At 40.2% G+C, this 21265-nt stretch overlaps 1 protein-coding gene across 14 annotated transcripts in view; it reads left to right on the top strand.

The window, feature by feature from the left end:
* The first annotated feature begins 5414 nt into the window (after nucleotides 1-5414).
* INPP4A (inositol polyphosphate-4-phosphatase type I A) overlaps nucleotides 5415-21265 on the top strand; it is a 111184-nt gene continuing 95333 nt past the window's right edge. For 8 of the 14 annotated variants that reach the window (XM_074535774.1, XM_074535770.1, XM_074535763.1 and 5 more), the window contains exons 1-2: nucleotides 5415-5570; nucleotides 11752-11890. The gene's annotated coding sequence lies outside the window, so the exon portion shown is untranslated. Of the gene's footprint in view, nucleotides 5571-11751; nucleotides 11921-21265 lie in introns of all 14 variants that reach the window. The other 6 variants (XM_074535764.1, XM_074535761.1, XM_074535773.1 and 3 more) reach the window with 3 other exon arrangements.

Genomic DNA, 21265 nt, shown 5'->3' with positions numbered 1-21265 from the left:
ATCACTAAGCCTCTCCTGTTGGTGCTGCAGCAACTCCTTCTGAAAGGGAACAGACACATTGCTACATCATAGACAGACACATAGTTAGTTATTTCTAGTAATCATCTTGATCCAGTGGAGATCAAGTGTTAAAATTAAATCTGTAGGATATTTATGGATTTAATAATTAACAGAACACATGTATTATTTGATCCAATAGAATATTAGAGTCAAAACTTCCTGATGGTTCACTAAACTACCTAGGACAGTATGAAAATACTGCAACAGGAATCAAAATACTGATTTGCTCAAGAGACTTATTCAATTCCAATATTGTGTAACATAATACTCTATTTAAAGATAAGTAATTATATAATTGTCTTGGGACTTTGAGCACTGTCCTACTTGAGAGATATTAATGCTCCTTTGAGAAAAATAATTCATTTCATTAATGCCCTAAGTCCTATGCATTTGATTACAGCTTTTCCCCTAATGCACAAAATGTTTTTGTTTAAATATATTGCTGTTTTTGTTTCATGCCTTCTGCTACATTACTGACTTTTACTAAAACAAATGCAACAATATTTCTGTTCTTCGGTGGATTCTGCAAGAGGAAATCTGTGAAATTGAGTTGTTGAGGACCAATGGTTGGCATGGTGCCAAAAGGCTAATACTAGTTTCAGAATCCCAAATATAAGCAGTGCTAATAATTTGTGTTGAATAAGTAAAGAACGGGGTTTGCAAGGACCTCACTGCTGCTCTTGTTCCGCTCATTTGTTTTCCATGATGGAGAGTCAGATGGTGCTAAATGCTGCTGAGACTGATATCTCAGGCTGTGGCTGTGTCAGTGTTAGGGCCTGTCTGTGTTACAACATTCTGTTTCAGCAATTTAAATGTTCTCTCTGTGGTCCAGTCCTGCAAACGTGGTTCTGTTTACAGAGCTGTAAGCACATATTGCAGAACTGCTCACATGTTTATGATGATAAAAATAGGCTGTGGTCATTTACTCTGAAAATTCTTTAGGCTGTTAGTTGTTCTTTCAAGTCAGTACAGAGTGATAAGCATATGAGTCTGTTTAAGGAAGACCCACCTGTACATAACTTGAAAAGTGAGAGAAGGGTTGGTGTTTAAAAAGTATCACTCATCTAGTATGTAAGATGTGCTTCTCAGAAGGAAAGACAAAGTATCTTTATAAAACCCTCACTTTTGAAATATTTTCTACACCTAGATTAGGTGCATTTGTATTATAAAGGGCTTCATTATTCACTGTGGCACAAGGAATTGGTTCTCCAGTCTCTTTTCACTTCTTCAAGTTTCTGGAGAGTAGCAGGTTGGATGAGATGCTTTTTTTCAAAGAAAACATTTAAAATTACATGTTTTCAGTGAAAGCCTGGAACAAACTAGCTTGACACCTTCTACTCATAAGAGCAGCATTAAATGAAGTCATCATCTAAAAATGCAGCCACAGAATGTAGGTGGTAAGCAATATCTGTTGTTCAAGCCTGTGGTTAGAAAATTTACAAATACAGACCTGTAGCATGATGAATTTTACACTGCCTTGATATGTGGTCATTTAGAATATGTGTATTTATTGTAAATATGTTTCTTGTCTAAAGCTGAAGAGCACAACAGCCTTATTCCAGTCATAAGTTGTAGTTGACAGAATAATAACCAGAAACCTTAAGATCCTTTCTCATTTTTCTTTTTCCAAATCTACCGGCTGAATTTTGTGTCTCAGGCATGGTTTTATTGCAGATATCTTCAGAAAATCATTAACTGGTTATTTCTCTAAGTTGCACCCTTCACAATTACGTGGTTGACAGTCTGTAGGAAGAAAATTCTGTAAACATAGAGAGCAGCTTCTTGAAATGGACTATGCTTTATTTTCAGGATTTACTGAAGGTTCATTTATAATGTTCTTGAACACTGAAAGTGGAAGAAGCAAAAATGTTAGCATTTTAACAGTTGCTTAATTAGGTCAGTAGAAGGTGACATATTTCAAGTAATAATGTATTTTAGTAGCTGAACACTGGAAATATATTTTAATGTCAAGCTGAGGTTGGTGTGTCCTGATGGAGGCTTTCAGATGCAATATTCTTTTTTGGCTGACCTGTAGGTATAATGGGCTGCAGTGAAATAGAATGGAATCATTTCCCTAAAGATTTTTTAGTAACAGAGGAAATGATACAAGTAAATCTCTGTGACCTAGAACAGGATTTTAAAAATCTGCAATATTGCTCCTATTGCTTTGAAAGGAGCCATGGAAAAATAGCAAAGCAGAAATTGGCTCGTAATTCATAAGTTCTAATGATAAATTGTGCTACTGTAAAATTGTATTCTGTTGTCTTTCATTACGACTCAAAGGAAGAGGAATATGAACTTTTCGTAGTCAATTTGTGACAGGAGCTTTTGAGGCTTTTTTAGTGGGGAAAGTTTTGAAGTCTTTCTGAGGTCACAAAGGTCTAGTATTTATTAGCTGTAGCAGCTCTACCTCACTAAGGTTCATAGCAGGATGATTTCTGGAATTCTGAGTGGGAAGAAATCTGTTACAGGTTGTTGGATTGTTGGCATGCTGAGGAAGATGAGAGTAAATAGTGCATTGAAGAGATTGATTATTGGATAAGTAAAAATTTGTATTGCTCAATTTATGTCATAAAACTCCAAAAAGCCCTTTATCAGCTGAGACTGGACATTCGGGTCCCTTCCTACTTTATATTAGTAATTAAAGTAAGAGACACCTTTCTTCTAGTCTGACCTTCTGTGAAGCTTTTTATGCCAGATAAAGGCATCAGCTCTTGAAAATGGCATAAAATCTGATTATGTTTTCTCTTGATAGAATATTTCAATAGCCAGTAATCCCTCTGTAGAAAGAGCATGTCTGTTTTATGATCAGAATTTGACTTCAGTTTTCACTTCTCTGAAAGAAGTGAAAGAAGAGAAGATGGCTCTCCAAAGAGGTTAGTAGTATCCTATGTTTTCCTGCTGTAATGCATTTGAAAGTTAAAAAATTGGAAAGAAAAAGATGCAATGAAATGCATTGATTGACTTCCTAAACTTGTGACTTGTATTATACCTGTCTTCCTTAGTCCCATCACAGGGGGGAAAATTGCAATCTTCTTTTAGGAAGGAGATAAACCTCTATTACTGATTTTTTCATTGATCTCTGTACAGGTAAAATCCTTGCTTTCTTTTTACACTATTGATTGTGCTTCCAAGGTGAGTGCCACATTTTGTCACTTAACACACCGTGTTGAGATCTTGTGTTCATTTCCCTGTCCCTTATGACCCTGATAACTTTTTCAGAGTCAGTAGTTTTTCACTCTGATGTTTTCCCAGTGTATGGCTTGTTTTTCCAGGGTGTAGCTTTTTGTTCTTTTCCTGGATTTATAACCTGACATGTGGCCATTGAAGAATAGAGTTTTGAACAGCATGCTTTATCATCTGTTCCAGAACTTCTCTCTGATGGCCCATTCTTGTGTTCAGCGCTGTCAGGTGTTGGGTTGTCCACAAATACAACTGGCAGTGAGTTTATATGTATGTACACACCTTTGAAGAAAATGAGAAATAATCTTATAGTTGATAATGGTCCCAGAGCAGCTCTCTAAGTACTCTACTGAAATAAACTCCCCTCTATTTGTGAGGTTTTATTACATATAGATTAGGAAAACATAATCTTACAAAAAAATTAGGTAAATAGAAAACCTCTCAAGCATATCCATTCCTACCCTGCTGGGTTTTCTTGTATTTTGCCCTGGGTAATTCAGACTGCTCTGCCCACAAATAACTTGGTGATTTTCCACATCCTCTAACACTGGTGCAGCGTAAGGCCCTTCTGGTCCCTTGGGTTTTAGTGCTCTTTTGATTCCCTGATACTAAATGAATATCAATAGTATCAAATGAACAAAATCAAATACTAAATGAATATCAATAGTAAACATTGTTCTTCCAGAGTCCTTGGTGGGGACCTGTCCAAGTCTGCTGTTTACAAAGGTAGTACTTAGGTTGATGATGATTAATAATGTCATCAGCTGCAAATAAACTCTGGGGTTTTTTTTCAGTCAAGATCTGTATTTAATTTGAAATTTGCTAGTGACAAGATCTACTAGCTTTCCAGCTTGTTCTCACCAAATATATTTAATGTTTTTATGCAAGGATAGCTTTAAGTTTGCATGGTATGCAGAAGAACTCTTATTTTCTGTCTCTTTGCTAAAAAATGTGTCAGGGTTCATTAGCTTTATGCGAAATGATGGGCAAAGGTAAATGTGAAAAATTATGCATGTTTGACTATGCACTATAAACAGCTCCTCTCTATAAATTCTGTGTGGTTTTGAAGCAGGAAGTCCTTCATGGCATTTCACCAATGACACACAGAAAGAAAAATTAAAAATTCAATCTGTCTCTCCTGGCTTCTCTATCCCAGTTCAGATTATACTGGGGACTTCAGCTGGCAGCTTCCAGCATGAGGGAACTGCAACAGGGAAATTAAAATTCTTACACTAGAGCAGTGTTGGGACTGACTCAGCTGGTTCTTGGCAGCAGTCCTCTGCACAGACAACTGTGTTTGTGTCTCACTGATTCCCCACTTCAGTCTTTCCCCCTCACCTCTCTCCTGGGAGTTCCCAAAAGGTAGCTTGTTAGTAACCTGTGTTCTCCTTGGCTTTTGTGCACCATGTAAAAATAACAGAATGTGCCAGAGCTGGACTTTGACCTCTTCCTACATTCTTTCAAATGGCTCTTAATGTTGCCTGAGCACTATAAATCCCTCATTGATAATAGTGGGGTACAGAAATTCGTTAAGAAATGGAACCAGCCTCCAGCTACACAGCAATTTCACCACATGCATGTGAGTGAGGCAGCTATCAAACAACTTAGGTGTGGAGATGGGTGGGTGGATGGATGGATGGAGGATGCATGCTGAAATGTATCAGTGTGAGCAGCAAGATTAGGGAAGTAATTCTTCCCTTGTACTCCACACAGGTGAGGTCACACCTTGAGTGCTGTGTCCAGTTTGGGTCCCTCAATACAAGAAAAGCAATGATGTGCTGGAGTATGTCCAGAGAAGGGCAGTGGGGCTGGTGAAGGGTGTGTGTGGAGCACAAGTCCTGTGAGGAGCAGCTGAGGGAGCTGGGGCTGTTTAGCCTGGAGAAAAGGGGACTCAGGGGTGACCTCAGTGCTCTCTACAGCCACCAGAAAGGAGGCTGTAGCTGGGTGGGGGTCCGCCTCTACCCTGAGGCAACCAGCGACAGGACAAAAGGACGTAGTGATAAGCTGGGCATGGGGAAATTTAGTTTGGACATTAGGAAGAATTTCTTCTGTCTCCGGTGCTTAACTGCAGATGAAGATACAAGAGAATCCTAGTTTCTATATTTTTGGATCCTCCGGAGCCGGCGGGGGCAGCCCGAAGCGCTGCCGTTCCAGCGCGGGCGAACGGGCGGGCGATGCCGGCCCGGCTGAGGCCGCAGGGGGCCGGGCCAGGGCCGGGGCGGGGCCGCCGCTCCCGGCGCCGTCAGAGCGGGCGGGCACCGGAGCCGCTGGGGGCGCGGGGCCGGAGGCTGCCGCGGGGCGGTGCCCGGCGAGCCGCGGCTGCGGAGGTGAGCGATGGGCGCCGGCCGCGGAGCGGGGGCAGCGGGAGAGGGCACGGGCCGGGCGCCCAGCGCGGCGGGGTCGCGCGGCTGCGGCGGGAGGTGGCCCCGCGCCGGGCGGGCACGGCCGAGCCCTCATCTTGGGGAGGCCCTGCCCGCCCGGTTCGGCCGCCGGTGCTGTCACGGGCAGCGCTGCCGGCTCCGTCCGTGCGCGCTCGGCCCTCGGTCCCGAGCCGTGCCGGGCTCGGCGGTGCGCGGAAACGGCGTGTGTGGAAGGGACAGCGCGTAAACAGCCGCCGCCTCCGGGGGACGCGGGAGCGAGACAGCGAACACAGGGATGATGTTTAGCCTCCCCTAATTTATTACAGGCCGGGGTTCACGATTCCTTTCCCATGTTGAGAAGCCTTAAAAGGAAGCAGATTGTGTGTTTAATTTGGTGCATATTTCAGATTTTTGCCTGTTTATTGAGCTGGAATATGGTTGTGAAATATGGTAGAAATGCCTTTGCAGTACTGATGCACCATCATCTGTCTTATGTGGGTTTCGCGGAGCAGCGCTTAGAATGAACTTGAAGGTTTAGCCCAGTGGCATAGGTACCCCCATACCATGAGTAAAGTCAATCAATATATGCTGATCAGAGCCCAGTTTGGACTGCAGAGACACTAGAGGGGATTTTGCCTGCGTGGTCCAGCCCGGTGTTGACAGAAGCTCTTCATCCGCAGGCCGCTATCATCCTTCTGCAGAAGCCTCTGCTGTTGAGCTTGTCTAGGCTGGCGGTAGAGACCCAGCTGGGAGGGTCTTGCTGGGTTACTTAAGCAACAGCGGCAGAGACATCTTTGTCTCTGCCCTCAAACTCTAGAAAACCCTGTTGTGGTAAAAACAAGATTACTTTGCAGTTTCCCACTGCAGAACTACTGTTTGCTAATGCTTTTCACAAAAACTCTTAATTAAAAGCTTATTAAGTTTTTCTTCCTTCTTCTGAAGATCTCAATTCAGTGGACTGCCTTGCTTCTAGGAACTCAGAGAATGCAATATCTTGCCAATTTTTTCAAAAGTATCTCTGACTCTCTTATGCAAATGTTAGGTGGGAGCAAATGGCGGGGAGTGTATATGTATTTTTGGCAGGAACTTGACATTTAGTGTTCTTAAATTTAGAAGTTCTGGCACTTTCTAACTTTGAGGTGGATGTGACCTCTTTTACTCACTGTTCCCTGCTGCAGTACTAAGTTGATAGCAAATCATGATTTCAGTGCTGCTTTCAAGCATCTGTATCCAGGCTGTATATATTTTGCTAGATACATTTGATTCTGATTTAATATATTTTTAATGAACTAATTTTAACTTAATCTGTAGTGGGTGGTATCTTGCAGGGAGCCATGGAGAAACAAAGAACCCTGCCAAAGTGTGGCAAAAGAACCATGTGATCTTCGGAGGGTGTTGGGCTCGCTTATTGAAGACAGTGATGACACCTCTGCAGGAACTTTCTTATTTTACATCTGTCTAATTTGCTGTCAGTTGAGACTGAGGGCTGTACCCCTTCTCAGGTAGCAGAATTTTCAGTCTTAAGGTCTCAGATATATTGAGGGTTGGATGTCATTAATCATCTCTTAGACCTGTACTAGTTCAGTCTGTTTGTATAGATGCTGTATTAAATGGAGGTTCTCCCTGTGAACTGACTGCTAGGAGAAATGACTGCTTTGTTTCCTATATGTTCTGGTTCCTTACTCTCTGTATTATTTTACTAGAATTAGGAAGGAAAATGAGAAGGCCGAGGATCCCCTTTCAGTTCTTGTTTCCTTGTCAAGATTTAATTCAGGCTTCTGGACTGTGCTCTGCTACAGCAAATTTTAATTGCCCAGTTGCTAGTGTGTAAGATGCACTGTTAGAATATAATACCTTTAGGACCCCCTTTGTAGATATCTCTGTTGGAAAAAAAACCATTTCTTGACTGGATATGAAGAGCAATTGCCTTGCTTGGACATGAAATTTGAAACCTCTACCTGTTGTATTTGAAGAGAGATGGGAGATCAAATAATACAGGCAGCACAGCTCAGAGCTCTGTCTTACACGTTCTTTGCTTCTGCTTACCACTTCCCTTCCTGTTTCTTGTCTGATAAACTGAATTTCCTCTCCATTGTTGGATTATCTACCTAAATCTCAAACAGACATCCTTTCCAGAAACATTGTTGTTGAAAATGTTGTTGACCTTGAAAGAAGAAAGCTTTAGGGTGTATCTACATCATGCACGTCTATCAGGCAGATAGGCACAGCCTCAAAAGTAGTTAAATCACAGCTATTGCTGCTTTATCTAATACCATAAACTCTTTCCTACAGATGAAGTTGATTCTTCTGGCTCTCAGATAGAAGGAAGCATTTCCCTTTTCTCCTTCACAGGCACCTCCTGCTACCGCTGCCTTCCTTCCTTTGCTTCCCATGTTCTGTTCTCTGCAGTCCTTTGCTTGCTGTGAGAAGTGTCACCACAGGCTGGTGGCACCTGAGGCAAAGCCATGCCACAATCAAGACAAAGCAGGTTGACAATGAGGAGCAAATCAATTGAAGTACAGAAAATGTCAGGAACATTGTAAATTCAAGACATTTCTGAGAGGAGGGCATGTGTCTTGACTGCACAGGGGAGTGGTAGGGCCATATTCTTTGTGGTTTGTGTTGTACACGGTAAGGGAGGTATCCAGGAGATAAGGCAAGGCAAACACTCCAGGCTTTCCTGGCAATTACTGCTCTTTTTTCCCTGTACCATAAAGTTAATAATGTTGTCTGAGCCAACACAGATGGGCATTGTTTTGTCAGCACATCAATCCAGCCACTTTGGTCTCTCACAGAGGAAAGTCAGGTGCCAGTACTACAGAAATATGTTAGCATTTCCTGAAAACAGTATTTGAAGCTTTCAGTAAAGTATGTTCACTCAGCTAGAGGACTGTTTCTGGACTTCCACTGAGTGTAAAATTATTGAATTTATGATTATTTAACCAAATATGCAATAAATAGTGAACTGGGAAATTGAAGTACCTAGGTACATCCTAACTTAGCTAAAACCATCTTGATGATACATGAGAGAGTAATGTAGTTTTTCCCCAAATTTCTAGGCAAGTTGAGATCTTGACCTTAGGTGAGGGAGTCTTTCTGTCCAGCTTGTAGAATGTGACCAAGGATTTCTCTGCAACAGAGATTTGTAAATGTGCGTCAGTATTCACTGAAAGTACTCATCATGTACAGTAGTGAGATACTGCTAAGACCTTGTATGAAACCAGCATGCTATTTTCAGAAAAAACATTGACATTCTTGAGCTGTTACATTTAGACCTGGCCCACCTGTGCCCTTCAATGTTCTTGTATATTTCACAAATGCCTGCATCTGCTGCTGTGGTGTGCTGACAGAGAAGCCTGTTGTGTATGAGTTGCTTCTCTCTAAATACAGCTGTGTTCTTCTAGTTTGCTGCAGACGGAGCAGATTAGCTCCTTGTGAAGGAGGTAACCAAGTGAGGTGAAAGGGAATAGCATAGGAGAAAAGGAGTGGGGATATAGAGGAGGGAATTTGAAGGGAAATGAGTGTAGAGGATAAGACAGTACAGGAAGACAGGAAGGAGGACAGATAGAGATAGGAAAAAATTATCCAGTATCTTTCTCATCAAGGTTTTGTAGCATTTTCTAGTGGAGCACTTTGGAGCTGTAATTTCTGAAAAAAAATCTGGAAGTATCCCAGACCTGTAGCTCTAGCTGGGGTGTGCTTGGGGGGAATGCAACAGCAGGGGCTGGGCTTTATGGCTGGGCTTCCCTGGCAAATACATCCTAAATCTTCTGAGCATGTGGGAAGCAAGTGGGGCTGTGTCACTGCGAGTGAGAACCTGCAGACAGAGGCCTGCTACAAGGTTTGTGTGCTGCTAACTCCCATTGCTAGGTGAGATGTTTTAGAGCTGTTGGGGCCATCAGCTCTCACAAGCACGGGTATTTTAATCTTCCTTAACAAAATAATATATGTTACCATGCATCTAAACTTTTAGAAAAATAATTATTCTTCCCACAGTATGACTAATTATAGGAAGCATGTATGTACAGATGTTGCAAATCTTTGGAAACAGCACACTTCAATTCCTTGGGACAGTTTATAGTTAAGGTACCTCGCTGCAATGTTGCAAACTGTGCAGAATCCTGCAACTATAGCCAGTTCCTGTGAATGCCTCTGCACATGCTCAGTTCCCACCTTTTATGCAAGGCCTGAGCAGCCCAGATTAACTCTGTGCTTGAAAAACTGTTTTACCTGGCTCTACCCTGTTGTATCACTGAGTTTTCTCTAACTTCCTTCCAGCAAAATGAAATGTGATTAGAAGGAATTTGATACCTGGATTTTCTCCTTGCCATGAGTAGAACAAGGCTCCAAGGTGGAAATTACTGGGAGTGGAGACAGAGAGATTTGATGAGAATTTGTTTTTCCACTCATTCTCTGTTGTTAAATCTAATGTGTTGAAATGCAGTGCTGGGTTTACTGTTAAGGTTGCACATTGGATCTTTCTATAATTCCTGTTTGTGTTTGGTTCAAATCCTAACCCTTGGCAGTCTGAAGCTTGGATTCAAACTTAAGAAGAATTTTTAAAAGATTGTCCAGTTTTTAAGAGTTATAATAAGACTTGAGAATGAAATGGCATTGTATCAGGTATTTTGAAAATACTTGGCCTGCTTGGAGTCTCTTCTGTTCTTTTTCCAGCTCTTTCTCTACATTTTCTCTGTGATGGCCAGTGTTAAGAGAATAATTTTTCATAGTTTGCTCTGCCTCTAATTTTTCACAGTGCTTTCGAAAACCAGCCTGTGGAGTGGGGATGGTGTTTGTGTTGTGCTGAATAGAGTAGCTATTGATCTCTAAAAATGTCTAAAGATTTAAATTTTAGTTTTTTTTAAAGTTTTCCCCCTTGCCCACCTACATTTTGTCTTGCCAGTAACAATTCCTTTGATCATGTAGCTGCTTTTTACATTCATTAGGCTGGAAACTACTGCCTCCCACAGCAGGGCAGGTGGAATGAAGTGTGTCCCTACGCTTCAGCAACTTTAGTACAAAGTTCAGTGGCTTGATTTAAAATGTTGGCTTGACATTTCTGAAGAGTGTTCACTAGATCTGGTCCATTGACTTTGCTTGGGAGGCTGTAAACTTGAACAGAAGTGTGGTGATATGTTCAGTCACCAGAGCTACTTGCCGAGCTCTTAGTGCCATTTTTCTGTTATATTTTTTACCAGAAAGTGCTAAATGCTAGTGCACTGTTAATTCTGATAACAGTTCTGTAAATATTAAAAGTTAGTGTACATTGCATAATTTCTTTTTTAAAAGGTTCTCACATATTGTCTTGTAGAAGATGCTACACATAAAATGTAAAATCTGGCATAAGTCTTCCTGTCCAAGTCCAGAAGTCTGTAGAGCATTTCTGTTTTTGAGAATGGACATTATCTGCACAAGAGAATTATCTCATGGCTATCTTATCCCTTCCAGGTTTTATGAGTCACTTTTTAAAGTTCAAAATTGTACGGTATCACACAGACAGTTACAGCAACAATTAATATGATACCAGTAGCTGATAATTTTGGTAGAAAAGCCTTATATATATTTTTAAATATATGTATGTTTAAAAGATGGTGTCACAGCTAGAAGCTGGAAGCTTTTGGCTTGTGACATTTAACTCCCTGTAGACTCAAACTTGCTTTGTTGTCCGGTCCCATATTTCTGTGAGCATGGATGAACATGGTCCTCGAGGTTTTGCAGGGATCATAACTTCGAGGTTTTGCAGGGATCATAACTTCAAGGTTTTGCAGGGCTCATAACTTCTACTCCCAAAGTGTGGGTGGACCACCCATCATTATTTCTGAGACTGGGAGAGTTGTTTGGAACTAGTTCCCTGCCATAATGGAAAGCAAGGCTGCTCCATATAAACATGACAGTTCAGAGGCATGAATAGAGCATTTTAAACTGCAAATGACCCACACTGCTGTCAAAAGAGCTGTCTTGAAAGAGCAATCTATGTAACCACAGTTTAGCCTTGTGGATTCCAATTATGCTAAATCTTTAGTTAGATGATCTACTTTTCTCTTGTTGTGTTTAGTGCACAGGAGGGGCCTAATCTGGGGATGAACTGTTCTGATGGGGATGAACTCACTGTGACTATCAGTGAGTGTAACAGCTTTATTTGTTGCAGAAATTGGAAGTTGTACAGCCTTCAAAGCAAGAGATTAAAAGAAGAGGAGGACAAAATTGTTTTTTTAATTGAGAGCTGCATCCTTACAGAGGCCTGTGACACAACCCTACCACTCCTCAGAGTTTCTGTGTGGTGCAAGGCAAGTCTGAACATTTTCCTTTTGTCATTGGTTAGTACAATATTTCTCAGATTTTGTGTGCCTGATTTAAGATCTGGTTTCAGTTTCATAGAACATCTAAGCCCTCCCATATATTACTGCATATATTATGTAAAAGTCTGTATATTTCCAATGTTGAATCGTGAGTGTCTTGGCTTGGACACCCAAGCTAGCTGGTTCTTTTTTCTTTCTGCAGAAGCTGGCTGGTTCTCCCTGGAAATCTGTGTCCAGTATCTCTCCCATTCTCAGAGATGGTTCCCAGCCTCCTTGCACTAGTATAGACTGCTCCCTGTGGTTATTCTCCTACTTGTCCCATCTCTTTGGTCTGCCTGTTTTTGGCAATTTCCCAGCTCTTTACTGCAAAAATTCCTCTCAGCCAAGTTGTTTCTGACTTTATTTCTGGCTCCAAACATCAGTTCTGGTCTTCTGACAACTTGCCAGTATTACTCTTCAGTTACTTTTTCTGTTCCTTTGGTTTGGCCATTTTTACCTGTGTTTTCCAATTTGATATTTCTTTCTTATCCCTCAAGGCTTGTTGTAGAAATACAGTTCCTGTTGGCCAAGTTCAATATTTAGCCAAATGTTGAATGATTATTATAAGGAACTGTCTTCTGAACCTCTTGGGGTGCCCGAAAGGCAGTGCATGTGCAACTATAATTCCTGTGGAAATCAAAAGTACTCATTCTTTTGGCATCTTTGGAGATTTTAGTTGTGAATTAACCTCTACTGGATCTGTGTTTACTGTGACTTTTTAAAGAATTACAATAGAAAGGAAATACTTAAAGTTGGTTGTTTTTGCTTTCTTTTCGTATTATGCAAAATGTTTTTTCTTTAGACCTTACTCTTGATAGCAACTGAACTGTTTGAGCTGAAACTGATGATTGTACTTTAAAAACCAGTCTGAGACAAACACTCAGCATGAAGGATTTCTGGGCACACACTTGGGGAAAATGTAAGCAAGTGAAAAGAATAGTCTTTTAAGAAGTGGTGTTGCGCAGGCATAGTTACAGGCTCAGATGCTACTGGTCCCACCTTCTGCTTGCTCCTCTTGTGCTGAACAATTAGAAAGTGCTTTGCAAACTGTTCATTCACTTCATGGGAGCCTGTGTATCCCAGCTGTTGTTCAGTGGCATGGCAGTGTAATGTTTGACATGCAATTGCATATCAGAGGTTTTTAAAATAGTGTGGGACTAGTGATGGCATTTAAGTGACTTGGCCATTAGAAAAATGGGGAAATCTTGTGTTAAGGAGGAACTGCTTTCACTGTAAACAGAGAATTTCCTTCTCTTCCCCTTTAGGTAAGAATAGTGGAAATGTTGAAGTGCACCTTTGCTTTGATGTCTAGCAAAACCCTTTCTCTTCCCAAGCAATGCACCTTTTCTCAAACAACCATGAGGAAACAGTTGTTGAGCAATAACCCAAAATGTATGGTTGCTTCCATCTAAGTTGTCAGCATTACTTAGAGTGTTTCATTTCTAGTAATAGACACACTTCATCTTACAAAGTTTGTAAGACTTGAGAAAACTACATATGCTCTGATTGAATCTTTTCTACAATATGTTTCTTTTGGCAAGAACAGATTACCCAAGAATACATGTTCCTGTTAGTTTGACCTAGTCTATATTTTAGTGGAATTACCCTTTCCGAGAAGTATCAGTAAGAACTATATTTCTGCTAGAAATACTGGTGGCTGTGGTAGCAGTGCTATTGACACAGACATCCAGCATGAACTATGGATTTAGAGCTTCACTTGATTGAGAGAGAGATATAGAAAAAAGCCTTGTTAATTCTGTCTCAAGTTCTCACTTTTATTGCTCTGTCATGGTGTTTTGAAATGTTCTGTACTTAATATATGAATGGCAGGTTAGAGTTCTGTGTTCCCAAGAGGCTTTCAAGCTGGAAGCAAGCAATCTTTTATGACCAGAAGATTGTATAATCTATAGAAAGAAAACACAGCAAAATACAGTCAGCCAAGAGGAGTTTCAGGAACAGCAGAATTTCAGGTGACACGCAGCATGCTATTTTACTATTTTTAATGGAGAGCTCCACTTGGCATGCCTTTTGTAATTCCACTGTTCCTGGAGCTGTAGGCTTTGTGGTTTTCTCAACCATAACCCTAAGGGTAACCCTAACCCTAAGTGGAGCAGTAAATGCAGCATTTTGCTGAGGCCAAGGTTCCCAACACTTGGGTGGTGCCAAGGAAAATTATGTGAAGGGAGCAATGTTGTGGCAGTGCCATGCTCCCCTTGGTCTGATGCTCCCCATCTGAGACCTGATGCTGAGATTTATAAATTAGAGCTTGTGAACAGCTGGTATAATTTAAACTGTGAGATCTGAGGATGGGAGGAACCAAGAAATGCTAAAAATCCATCTATTTTCTTACCCTTTTTTGTTTGTTTGTGTGTTTGTTTGTTTATTGTTTAGCATTCTGGTTAGAGAGCCCTTGATATGTTCCTCTAGGGAGGGTAACATTATGTGGCTCTGGAAGGAGGAGAGCTTCAGTTTACCTAAAATGTTGCAAGAGCTTGGGAATAAAAAAAAGCAAATAAAAGTGTTGCTTCTGTAAGTAGAAGGGAAAAGTGTTACTTCTATAAGTAGAAGGAAAATGGGATTTTTTTTTCAATGACCCCTTTTTTGTCATTGCTACAGTTATGATTCCACATTGGGATTAGACAAGAATTTGGATCAGTTGAAACAAGGAAGCTGTGAAGGTGGCAAGAAATATATGCCTGAACAGAAAGGGTGCTTGCAGAGCACAAGCTGAGAGGCATGGTCTGCCTGTGAAAGTTTGGCAGGATTATATATGAGCTCCAGGCTCACTCACTTTAAAAGACCTTGGTGTTAGTTTATGGATAATATAGGGAAAATATAATTTATCTGTCATTTTGATGATGTTGCTGGGAAGGAGGTAATGGATGACACTCTAGAATTGTGATTGAAGATCAGGAGAATATAAAGAGCTGCAACAAGGAAAACTTGAAAAGGAAAAAAAAATCACCAAAACAACCCTCTAAAAAGATTTTAAAAAGAAAAATAAAGGAAGGAGAACTATGAGAGAATTTTGGTACTAGGAATTAACAGAATTAGCAGTCAGAAAGTACACAAAAGTTTAGAAGTTGGGAGAATTGCATTTCTCAGAAAGAAAATGAAAGGAGAAGCAGCTCTCTGCACAATAAATTTTAAAAATACTGAAATAATGCTTTATTTCAGTACTTCAAGGTACTGTGCAAATTAGAAGGTCCAGTACAGAGGCTATGTAGAATTTTTAAATTATAAGAATTTGTTCTACTTTCAAAACTAGCACACTAAAGCATAAAAGGAAGAAAGAAAACTTAGAAGTGAAGCATGAGGTTCCCATGCTGACTACTATAGATACCTAAATCAAAGAAAACCATTAATTTTAGCTGATGCATATAAAAATAGTATTTCACTTTACATGGTTATCCAAAAATATTCTCAGCTACTTTGATTTTAGTGACAGTGATTAGTAATATGAAAACTTCTTTAATGGCTACCCTGTGGGTAGAAGGAAGTATGCAAATGTAATTAATTTCCAGAGAGGAAGAAAGATGAGTAAAAAATAAAGCTATGGTTGATAGCTACCTATGTCTTCAATGAGACATTGGCATCAAATTCTGTATCTCATCTTTGCTGCTTCCATCAATTGCAAGATACATACCACTTTAGACTCTTTTGGTGTAAATAAATAGCTTTTTGCTTCTGACAGGGTGCTTTGTAAGGCTGTTTGTCAAGGTGAAACCCTTGTGGCTGGAAGTTTGTGTTGAAGCTGGGAGTTTGATGCATTACTAAAATGTTGGCTTGTAATCCTTCCTGTCAGGTAGCTCTGAGTCCCATGGCATGTGGGATAGAAAGGGTTTTTTGTTTCCTACTGAACCAAAGTTGAGTAACATCCCACAGGAAATAAACAGTTCTGTCCTCCTGGAGGCTGGGCAGCATGAGAGGTGGTTCTAGTCAGCCTCTGTCTCTGAAGAGCTGCTTGCTGACCTTCAAAGGCTAAACCTTCCCAAGCTGGCAAATGGAAGTCAGTCCCCTTCCCCATCCCATCACCTGCTTCCCTGTTTGCCTTTGAACAGCTGTTGTACCCATTTACAAGGTGAATGGGTGTGTGTGTTGGTTAACAGTGTTTAAATGCAGTGGGCAGGTGGGTAGCTCAGATAAAAGCTTTTTTTTTTTCAGTTTGCTTTGTTTAGTAGAGGTACTTTCTAATAGAGTCTTGCATTTATCTGAGATTATTGTTTGCTGACAAGAGTGGAGGATGATAGAATAGTGCAGGATATATTTGTGCTCTCCTGTTGTGTTGCGTGTGGCTGGAAATAATCTGGGTGTAGACTGAGTTTTCTCCTAAAAGGTGTATTGAACACAGCTGAGAGCAGGCACTGTGAATAAGGTCATGGGTGCATAGGTTGAAAATGAAGATAAAGCCACGTTTCCTTCCTACATTGCATAGTTTTGTTGGATTGTTTTACATGTTTTGTAAAATGTAAATTCCTCTGAATATTCTTCAATAAGATTTAATGAAGTTTTCTGGGAGAAAAAGGAACTGCACCTCTATGTGTATATAGAATGTGCTTATATTTACCCAAATACCAGCACAGTTGATAACTCTTGTCTTCTTCTAGCAGCCCAGCTAAAGCCATTTTCCATGTTACCTTTCAGGCACATTCTGCTCTTTTCTATCTGATTTTTACACAAAGAAACTCCACCATATGCTGTTTAGACCTGTTACTCTGTGTCTGTGTGGTTGAAATGCTAAAAAAAGTCCCTTCCCAGAGACCTCCTGTGGTATTCACACTTGAAAGTGATATTTTGGTACTGATGAGTGTGTATGACATTGCATTTATCAGATACTGAATTCCTCTGCAACACTCAGCGTTGGGTTCTAGCAGGGGTGGAAATGAAGGCAGAGTTTAGGCTCAAGAGGGGTGTTCCTGGCAAATCCTTGAAATGACAGACATAATGAGTAAATGTGGTAGGATGAGTAGTAGGGAAGCAGTCTCCTTTCTGAACAGGAGGGGCATTAAGCTGGAGTGGGAGCTCTGTGATGTCCCCATGAACATGATTTTTACTAGAAAACATGATGGTGGGTGATGGGATGGACATGCAACACATTGGAAGGCTTTGGAAATAAGATACTGTCATTTGTTTGCACTGCCAGGCTGGCCTATTGTTCCTCTGGAAAGGATTTGCTAAGAACTGTGTGAAAATCTTACAGATGAAGGCATAGCCTCATGTAGCAGCAGCAGTCTCCCTGTTGGAGATGGAATTCTCTGTTATAACTGCTGGAATCTGAAATCTCTTGCTGTTCGACCTCCAGGCTTTCCCTGAATTTCCATATCCAGAGCACTGGATGTTGACTTTCAGATGAAAGTGGAGACAAGTTCTCTCACAAAGAGTCACAGAAAATCTGCTGCTGTCTGCACCTTCCATTTGCTGATAACACAGCTTTTAATATCGTGCTCCTAATTAACTTGATACCCTGCTTCCATTTCTTGGTGCCAGAAGAATGCCTGAAGCAAAGTGGATTTGCTGCTGTCATTGGAGAACTGATTTCAGGCAACGTTAAAAGGAGAGAGGAGGGTGGGGGAGAAACACTGTTGCAGTTTGATAACATATTTAAATTATTATTTTTATATAAAAATTATAATTGGAAGAAGGTATTTTTGTATCAAAATCAGTTGTCTTCTATATTTTTGTTGAAGTCTTATTTTTTAATCTGTTGTTAATGTAAAAGGCAACACTTGAGATGGCATTACACAGTGTCTATTTTTAATGCTGAAATTTTATCCTCTCAGAAACAGGGTATTTGCTTAATCATACCCTGTTGGATCTTATCTTCTTTTCCCACCCATCCTTTTTACCCATAGTTCAAGTGGCTGGCTGGATATCTGTTCTTTGGATGCATCAGCATGAAATTTTGCAGATGACCACCTGTCTTGATACATGTGAAGCTGTGATCACAGTTTTCTAAACAGTGCCAGAGATGCTGAATTGTGTTTGCAGTACTGCCAAATCATTTTAATTATCTTGACTGAAAAAAAAGATGGCATAAATCCCACTTTACTAATGTGCTTCTGTGAGTCATTAGCAATGGTTATCTAGATGTGATTGCAAAAGATAGTTTTTACCAACACAAATGGGCCAGGGCAGGGAAACAAGGGAACTGCTGTGGTGTAGCTTAGAGTCATTTTAATGTTTTTGGACATGTAGGAGAAGCAACTTCTCATGTGTTTTGTTCCCCATAGTACTTTGTAGCTGGGATCTGGACTGCCATGCTGTGATATCTACTAATCAGACATGACAGTAATGTCTGTTGTGTAAAATGATTGCTGCTGCATAAAGTAAACATACATCCTGTGCTTTGACTTTGGGAAAGTTTTGTATTTCTGTGTATTTTTATTTTGTTGTGCTGTAAAACTTTGGGTTTCATTTCAAATGGTGAATTTGCTCAGATCTTTCTTTTCCCTAGAGAATTCTAAATTTAATTAAATGTATTTCACTGTATGATGTGATTTTTTTTTCTTTTTTTCTTTCAACCATCATCCCTTTTTAAGTAAAGACCACAAAACTAATTTCATATTTTTGGATTCCCACATCTATTTATGGCCACTTGCATTGTGGGGGAAAAATGCACCACGACTCACAGGAGGGTGACATAGAAGGCTAAATGTGGCTGTTGGCTGCTGAGGGTTCCAGTCCTTTTAGAATATCCCAAGAAACAGTACAAGCAGAAACTTCACAAATAGCTCTTTGGGTTTTGGGGTGGTTTTGTTTATGTTTTGGTACAAGTCACCACCTGGTTTAGATTCTGCAGGCTTTGCTTTCCTTTGTTGTCATTGGTTTTCTCCAAGGAATTGCTGGTAGAAGGGATGAGTGGCCAGAACCCAGAGATGTGAGGTGTAATGCAGTTGCTGGTTGTTACAGTGCAATCAATAATGATGTTACTTTGGAAAAAAGTATGTGTTCTTTCCCAGGCATGGTGAATGTAGCCTTTGAGATGAAGAATTTTCTTAATGCTTGAGAAATTAAAATCTGTGCTTACTTATTGCTCAAGGAAAACAAAGTCTAAAAACAGAAACAACCCTCTGATGGTAAATTATTTTGCTGGACAGAGTTGTTGCTACCCTTGAAATTGGCTTTTAATTCCAGAGAAATAGAATACCATTGGTAGCTGTCTCTTACATAGTGTGTTATTCAGGAGCTCTCCAAAAACAATGAAAAGGCCAATGAAAATATTATGCAGGTTTTTTTCTTTTTGACATATTGGCCACTTTCCTCTTTCAATGTGACCTAATCACAGATTTGAAAGATAAAATTATTTGAACATACAGTTGTTGGTTTTTTTGGCCATGGGCACAGAGAGATAAGTGAGACATGTGTAGATGGTTTTCTGCTTAAAGATGTTTGTCTACATATCTGTAGGTGAGAAATATCTGCAAAAATGCAAACTTACATAGGCATGTCAGTTCCATATACACAGGAGCTCTTAAATTTGTCTGTACAGGGTGTGTATTCAAGTAACTATGGTCAACAGAAACTTATGTAGATAATGGAAGATAGGATGAAAATATGTAATATTTTTCTGAGGTTTGGGGTTTTTTTCCCTTTAAAAAAATAATTTCAAGCTCTGTTCTGTTGCAGGAGAATAAATAGATTGCAGTGTGCAAATGGAGTTCATGATGATAAGTACACTGAGAATGAAGAATACACAAACCCATCATCTTTGCTTATGATACCTGCCAGGACTCCAGCTGAGGAAGTCTTTGTTCTTGGCACTTGGTGTCATTAAAAACTGTGAAAGCCAAACACTAAATTGGTCAGAACAGACCTTTTACATTCTGGCTATTTTCCTCTCTTTATGGTCTGACTTGTCTCTTCCTCTGACATCAGTGGGTGTTGGATCAAACCTTTATTTCTGTGGAAGTCATACAGACTGGAGATAGATCATAGAATCATAGAAAGAAAAAAACATCCGTACATTTTTGTAGCAGGAGAAATAGGACAAGTTGACATGAGGAATGTTAGTAAGCAATATACAGAAAACAGAAATACTACTTAGCTCTAAGAGTATCTAATAGTTTTAGATGAAAAAAGTAATTCCTTTTAAATGAATGGTGTCATGTTCTGGTTCATCAACAAATCATGAAATGTTTAGCCTTTACAGGTGTGAGTTCAGGTGTCTGCTTGTTGCTTCTTTGAGGAACAGAAAAGCACAGCTTTAACTTCTGTCTCCTTTCTACTTTGCAAACTTTTGGAACTGAAAAATGACTAATTAATGTAATTAAACATACTTTAAGCAAAGTTAAGAGTTTTCTAGGTAACTGTTGGAAATGAGCTGAAACAGGATGTGCTTGTTTGCATCAGTGCTAGTGTTTTTGTCAAGGCTTTTGTAAGTGCACTTATATTTGTCTGGGCTTCAGCCCAGTTGTCTGCACGCTGAGAGACATGAGCCTGCTGTTGGAAGTAGGATGGGAGTGAAGGGCTGGCTCAGATTGTTTTTTCTGGGTTTTTACTGGTGTAACCAACACCAGTCTAGGTTGAACTGACTTCCTGGGGCCTCTGCAAGTAGGCATGTTAGAATGTCATGTAGCAAAGAGGTGATTATATGATTTATTAGTTCATTCTGCTGTAGGGTTATGGGCATAACAGTTGTGAGCCAGAGGCAAGATGAGATCTAAAGCACCAACAGATTTCATTTGGGACTTAGGGATTGCAGTTTGAAGGCAACAGATTTAGTCAGAGGAACCTGAGGTCTCTGCAAAGTTTAATACTTCAGTTTTCTTAGTGCTTTTAATTGTATCACTAGAATACTTAAAGTGGTTTTCTGTATTAAGCATGAAACAAGGAAGCAGTTGTTAAGGAAGGGTTTCTCAAGTACTTTACATTTTACAGTAGATGATTTGCTGTCACTTCTGCTTATACCTATGAAGAACCCCCAGAAATGTAGATCACAGATGTCTTAGGTTTTGCTGATCACTCCTTTGCTTGTGCTTATGTCCCCACAGATTCCCTGAAAAAATTTTTGTAGAATTTTGAAAAAATTCTGGAGTGAATTTTTTATTCACTCCAGAAGGATTACTTCAGCCTTACACAAAGTGAGGCAATTCAGAGTTACATTTATTTATTGATCAGTGCTTCCCAGCAGTTTTAGTTCTAAAGGGGACAGATTTGCACAAGACATCTGAGACACTCATGACTGATAACATGCTGACTTTCTGCTCTTCCTGTGCTCAGAGGCACAAAACTCACGCCTTGGGAAACTGACTTCTTCCTGTTTGTCACCCAGTCCTACATATTGAAAACAGCTTGAAGTGGAGCCTTGGTGTCTTTCTTGTGCTG

Source organism: Zonotrichia albicollis, chromosome 2 (assembly GCF_047830755.1).
Source record: "Zonotrichia albicollis isolate bZonAlb1 chromosome 2, bZonAlb1.hap1, whole genome shotgun sequence".
Lineage (NCBI taxonomy): Eukaryota > Metazoa > Chordata > Aves > Passeriformes > Passerellidae > Zonotrichia > Zonotrichia albicollis.
This window is presented reverse-complemented; position numbering and strand designations above follow the sequence as displayed.